The 7273-nt window shown below is 39.5% G+C and overlaps 1 long non-coding RNA gene across 1 annotated transcript; it reads left to right on the forward strand.

Moving 5' to 3' along the window:
- The first annotated feature begins 4543 nt into the window (after nt 1–4543).
- On the forward strand, nt 4544–5529 carry LOC104954307 (uncharacterized). The gene is made up of 3 exons (XR_799321.1): nt 4544–4760; nt 5191–5235; nt 5460–5529. It is a non-coding gene; the product is annotated as an uncharacterized lncRNA (long non-coding RNA).
- The last annotated feature ends 1744 nt before the right edge of the window (nt 5530–7273 follow it).

Genomic DNA, 7273 nt, shown 5'->3' on the forward strand with positions numbered 1-7273 from the left:
CCCCCCGCTCTGTAACTTTACGTGGTCTGCAATAATACCACTTGGACCGTGGAATAGGAGAGAAGACATTTCACAAACTGTCTATATAGTGTATATAACACACTACAGGGAAGGGAAACCCCCAACATTCTCTTTAGATTTAAATGTCCTTATTCGAATTGTTACAGGTGATATTTATCTGCTTCTTGGATATTTTCATCAGACTGGTTTCAGTGTAGGATCTTAGTATCCCCTGGGTTCTTCAACACCTTCAAGAAACATTTTCTTGAGGACAAGTTGCTAAATTTGGCATAACACCTTTGCTGTAGCAGGTGTTTGATGTCTTGGCAGTTCCCCGGCTCTGCTCCAATGACTGTAAATGGCGGCAGTTAAAAGAGCATTAGGGCTTCTGGCCGGCCACTAAATGATGGATAGCCACCAAAGCCATGCTCAGAACGTGTGTGTGGAGGTGTGAAGGGGAGAGTATCGTATATGTGTCTGTTAATGTTAATGTGTGTCATGTTGACAAGGACCATATGCAAGACCATCTGTGCACAAGTGTGTTGTTGTGTCCACATTCATCTACCAGGAACTCATTAGCAGCATTAGCAGTGGCCTTGTTATCCACAAGATGTATGCTGTGGAGAAAGTCATCCCCACACTAATTTACTGTCTGCCCCTTTGTCTTTCTCCTCTCTTCCCTCAATTCTCAATATTCTATCCTCTTATGTCCCGTTTTTCTTCTCAATTCTTCTCGATATTCTTCTTTCCCTTAATGCTCCACCCCCTTTGTTCATCTCCTATAGTCCCTCCTTCTTCCTCATCTCCTCAACCCTCAGCCCTAAGATATCTTACGTAATCATCTTATCTTCCTGACATGTATTCACCGGCACACATCTTTATTTCATAGGGGATTGTGTGTGCCTTCATTCACAGCCTATGCTTGTCATGACTGTGTGTGTTCATGTGTGTCTAACCATGCATGTGTGTTTGTGTGAAACCCTCTCTGTGCTCTATTTTAAGTGTTAGGCTCCCTCAGGGGTGAACATGCTGCACCTACTGTAAAATCCTGAATGAAATACATATTCAGGAGGAAGTACAACAACTGGTTACATGGCAACAGAGTCATACATTAAAGGACGTCTTCAAAACACGGTGTCCTGTTGTGGCTCATGACACTTATATTACTTGTAATCTTTGGATCTTCACCCATGCTGCCCATGCATTTTGTAGCAGTAAAAGTGTCAAAAACATTGTAATAATTACGTTTATTGTGTGAATATGTAAGATATGACTAGTGCATTCATTAAGAAATATGGATTTATTTGCTTTAGTTAAGATTGCACAATGATATCGGCACTTGGTAGGGGCCTATAAAGGCTTAAGAAAATATTGGTATCTGAAAGAAATGAACATTTCTGAAAAATAAGATGACACTTTCAATTTCAGTTAATATAATAATAATTATATTTATATAATGATATAATGGAGTTTCAGGAAAACCCTGCAAAGCCTATGTACAAATTAAGAGTATTCATAATATTATGTTAATTATACTGCAGGAAATACTTGATATTCTCTTCATTTAGGTGGGGAAAAAGCTAATATTGTTATTGGCATTGGTAATTTGCTAAATTAGTTAGAAAATATAGGCATATCACATATCAGAGAAAAATCTAATCCAATACATCCCTACTTTAATTACTAACAAAATCAAATGAGCTTAATCTTTATGTGTTTTAGAGAAATGATCACTGTAAGTATTAGTAATGCAGGCATGTGTTCTCAGATCGCAGGGGAAGAGTTACATAAGTGAGGGAAATTACATCTGACCTTATACTGTAGCTACAGTATCAAGTTTGAGCAGCTTCCAATAAGATGTTATTAGGTCATACATAATGAATTAGTGGGGGTAAGTATAAGGCAATAGCTTCCATCTAATAGGAATCTGTCAGAATGTGAATAGAAAACATTTCTGATGGCTCTGTACAGCACACTGCTGGGTATACTGTCTCCGTGTGTGTGTGTGTGTGTGTGTGTGTGTGTGTGTGTGTGTGTGTGTGTGTGTGTGTGTGTGTGTGTGTGTGTGTGTGTGTCTTCTGCCATGGTGTTTTAAAGTTGCAAATGTTTTGTAAATGTCAATATAAGAACAAGTATAAATACAAAGGAGTAAAAAATAATTGCCTTACAACACTGGCTGTTCCTCCCTTTGTTATATCTGCCCTTTCTTACAGATATATCACATTAAAATGTACAGTGTGAATAGCACGGAGCAAGGATCCATCTCTTACAGTCCATTGCTGTTATATTATGTCTGACAGCGGGCGGAGACGCAGTGAGGGGCTGTGAGGCGAAAGTAATGAGAATAAAAAATGACAGATTTGTTGCCATTCGCATCTTGGCATGCTCTTTATCTCGTGGACAAGACTCAGCTGGTCTCCCTATGTCTATAGTCCCACATTTGCAACTACAATACTGTTTCTGTGTATGCGTGATAACAGCACAGCAGTGTTTCAAATCAGTTATGAAGGTACATGTGTAATTAGTGCAATCCCAGAAACAGAACTCGCCTTTTGCAAACAAGATAAAAATGTTTTATGTATACTTAGAAATGGAGCAGCTTGTAAGGAAACAGTATATTTATGCATCAGGCTTCATAGCATAGCCAAGCTCAGTTTATAACGCCATGGTTATAATACTGAAGTGTGTTGCTTACTTTGAATTCAAGTGTGTGTTGCTGGAGCAGAGAGCGGTATCATCTACTGCGGTGAGAACGAGTTTCAGAGAATAAGAGTGATAATTGATGCTCTCACTTTCACCTTCACTCCACCTGGAGCTTTCATATGAGACACGTTTACCAACCAGGGAAACAGCCTCTTACATGCTGCCCAGATTTAGAAATCTGTGGTGTTAAACGTTAGGAGGCTGAGAGAGACATGGCCGCTAATGGAGTGGATAACGTACATCAGAACAAAGAGAGGGTCCGAGGCAGTTAGCCAAGTTGAACAAATTGGCAGTTTTCTGTATTTTCATTTATGCGTAGAGTGACTGCGGATGGTGAAGACAGTTTATATGTCTTCTTCAAGTCTTGTGATTACCTGACTGTTTCTCTAGCGCCACCATAAGGACAACACTCTTTTGTACATCAAAAATATCCTAATATAATTTTCCATACATTTCATGTGCACATTCATGGCCCCCTGAAGATTTCACACATCCGACACAACAAATTAAAAATAGCAATCATGCACTCTGAAATGAATGATCTAATAATGGGCCGATTATCTGTGTATTTTTTCAACAAATGTACAATTAACCAGTGCCACCAGTCAGGATAACATTTCAATTTGTGGTCTCATTTTTGACTAAAGCTACAGGAATATACAATCTCAAGTACACTGAAAAATTGAAACGTTCACTTTAAGTAAGTGTATTATGTCAACAAATATCACATGACTGTATAAGGTTAGTTGAAAGCAATAATATATTTTTTTATTTAAACTTAATATTATTACTTTAAACTAACCTAATACAGTTATGTGAAATCTGTTGACATAATCAGGGCTGCACATAACTGGTATATTAAAGGCCGCCAAAGTATAATTCGCGAGCCATTTAGGTTTAATTTTTTTAATCCGTCCGCGTGCACGAGGGCATCTGCGATCCCTCGCTCTACCCCTCGCTATCGCGTGAAGGGTCTGCTTTATTCGCTCCGCACAGACCCTGCTGCGAGGTGAACAGTTCATGAGCGTGCTCACTAGCGCACCTCCCCCCCCACCCCCCCCCGTTCATAAAGTCAAGTACCCCTCAAAAAGTCCGGTATATTTCATTTTAAGGATGCGCACCAAGAAACATCTCCAGCTGCTCCTTTGACTACCAGGGCAAAACAGTTATGTGCACCCCTGGACATAATACATTTAATGAAAGTCAACGTTTCAGCTTGTTCCATGTATGTGCTTCTTAAGTCCAATAAACATTGTATCCTACAGGTTTCAGCAGGACATCTTAAGACTTTATTTGGTTACGTAATTAGCAGGAACAGATTATATAGTTTCCTATAAATGATGTCGCTCATCATGCCATGCTATCAGGTACCAACAGCATGTGGGGAAGGATCATCCTCTCTGTCAGTCCCCTCACTGAGTTGCAGTTTATTTCAGGAGGCAGCGATGGGAAGCAGAGAGAAAGAATGACACTTTGCTGTAATGGGATTGAAAAGGATGATAGATTGTCTCATTCGCAACTTCGACCCGCTCTATATAGCCTGACCGTGATTCTAAAGACACATTGTCCACAGACGCCAGTCGACAGACACTGTGGACATAAGATGACCATAAAGTCATGAGGAGAACTATTGAACTATGACCCTTCCAGTGAAGAAGGAAAGTGTTAGTAAGCTAAGTTTACAGAGAGTGTTGATGCACACTTGCAGCGGCTGATATATAGTAAACAAACCCTTTTTAATGACACACACCTAACTGCACGTTACTTTATGTGTTACATTTCTGCTTCAGAATGTGTAAATATTGTAAACAAATCTTCACTCATTTTCAATTATAACAAAAAAAAGGCTTTCTTTTGTCTTTTCCTAAAAAGCCTATGCTCTGAGATGATGCATGGCTTTGTCCCCAGCAATCTAACAGCAACAGAGTGAGACAATCTAGTCAATGCAGCGGCTCACACATCATTAACTGAAGTAATGTTTCTCTCTTTTTTCTTCATGTTCTCTTTTATTTCTCGTTGTTCCTCCCTTGGTGTCTTCTCAGCCAAATGACACAGATGTAAGTATCCATAAGTTCCCCTCATTTATCAAAACATCACTTTACTTTTTGCACAGAGCCAAATTGAACATCTACAGCGCTTGCTTAGCTCTTTGAAGACAGCTTCACACCAAAACAGAATATATACACACACACAGACATTCAGAGATGTAGAAGAACACAAATCAGACACACAGGAGCCAATCACAGGTAGACATACAGTATCACACACAAATGAACACCTCACCAAGAGCGACAGGTAGTACAAATGCACTTGTCGACACGGACATATGTTCACGCATAACACGTCCACAGACAGACCCCACATGTGTTCAATCATGTTTCCACGTACACAAATATCATCATAAACACAAACTACACTTTCACATCTTCCACCTATATTTAAATCGCTTTGTTAGTGTTGAAACAGTTTCACTTGCCTGTCCTCCAGTGCTCTGACGTAGATGGGATTTGTCCTCTTCGGTGTGACAGCGTTGTGAGTATAACTGTCTGATATTAAGTCATTATGAATTAAAGATAAAAAGGAATGAACTATATCATGTCTTTGTATTCAAACTCTAAAAGGTTGTCACATGTGGCTTTAACTTCATAAAGTAAATGATATGACTATTTTGCCTGTTATGATCTGTCATCTTGTTATGTTTGACACAGATCTTTTTTTATATAACTAATTGCTCTCTGTTTTTTTTGTCATCGCAGGATATTGCATGCTACATGATTGACAATAATGGCTTTGTCCTAATTTCTAAACAGCGCAATGATGTGAGTACACACACACACACACACACACACACACACACACACACACACACACACACACACAGAAATTGAGCTGTGTGTGTGTAAGAGTCTGAAAGGGACAGCAGAGCGATGTCAGAGATAGAAAGAGATCGAAGCAATGAACTTCAGTGTGTGTGTGTGTGTGTGTGTGTGTGTGTGTGTGTGTGTGTGTGTGTGTGTGTGTGTGTGTGTGTGTGTTGATTGAGATGTTACAGCAAGCCTTAACCAAATACATTTGCATCAAAACATAATTGGAATTGCTTATAAGTACAATTTGCAAAGTTATTAAAGTTATCATTGAAGATTTTCTTGATTTTCTTTTTTTATCTGAACCCATTTTTGCATAATGGTTCCTCTAATATAGAACATTTCAGAGGGAGTATTGCACTTTGTACTTTAACAGCATTTATATCTAGTCAACGTCTCCATAAAAAACACATGATATGTTTATATGATCATCTATGCTACCAATATTCTCTGTAATATAGATTCAAGTACAATTTCCTTCGACACAACACAGTGAAAGTAGTCTTTAAATTAAGATTCTACAATTGCATACTTTCTTTTGTAACATGTAAACACTATAACTTGTAATGAAGTATTTATTTTCTAGAGTGAGTCTACAGTACTTAGTTAAAGAGTCAAGGTCCTCCTTCCAATGCTAAAAAAACTAGATTGTTCTAAATGCCTCATTGATTTAATTATACTGAATATTACGGTGATTTAAAGTTTAAATTGCAATTAAAATATCACATTTAACTGAACAAAAACATTTCCCCCTGTGTCCTTCACTTCAGTAATTGTAATCTTAACTCTCTGCACATGATACTATAAGTGTCATTTCATTCACTTTGAATTCAAGTTTTTGCATAAATGTCTTGACTTTCATAAAACATAGAAACGAAGCAGCCAGTCAGAGCAACACGCTGCTAGCTTCATCAACACATGTCTGGTTTCAAGTGTTTATTCCACAAAGTAATATTATAGACTGCTGGCTGATGCGAGATGTTTTCATCCTGTGATAAGAATTAGCCGGCAGACTTGAAGACGTGTGTTTCTGCGTGGCTTAATGAGAGCGGGACACGATGATATATGAAGAGAAAGGCAGGAGGGAAGCAGGTCTTTTCGTGTTAATCCTGACTGCTGCCGTCCACCAACACTCCCACTGCGACCAGCCGCCTTGTTCCCTTCACACACTGTAGGCTGCCACTTAATTAACGTGTGTGTGTGTGTGTGTGTGTGTGTGTGTGTGTGTGTGTGTGTGTGTGTGTGTGTGTGTGTGTGTGTGTGTGCTCACGCCCTTTTCCCACGTATTATGGTGTTCAGCCGTTCCCACTGCGGGTATTCAGGGGCTTGTTCAGTTCACCGCTGGGGCGTCAGGGCCCCTACCTAATTACACTGTGTGTGTGTGTGTGTGTGTGTGTGTGTGTGTGTGTGTGTGTGTGTGTGTGTGTGTGTGTGTGTGTGTGTGTGTGTGCCCAAGAACATAATAGTTTATACCATGTGTGTGTGTGTGTGTATGGTACAGTAGGCTGGTTCCTAATTACTGTCTGCTCCTTGTATTCCCTCAGTGCCAATACCTTACTGCCTCACTGAACCCTCGCTGTGTGTGTGTGTGTGTGTGTGTGTGTGTGTGTGTGTGTGTGTGTGTGTGTGTGTGTCAATCCACAGACTCATGAGATTTGAGGCTTCTCTTGTGTCTGAATTTGACAGAGAACATGATCGTCTTCTCT

The sequence above is a fragment of the Notothenia coriiceps genome, unplaced genomic scaffold (genome assembly GCF_000735185.1).
Source record: "Notothenia coriiceps isolate Sejong01 unplaced genomic scaffold, NC01 NC01_scaffold00023211, whole genome shotgun sequence".
Lineage (NCBI taxonomy): Eukaryota > Metazoa > Chordata > Actinopteri > Perciformes > Nototheniidae > Notothenia > Notothenia coriiceps.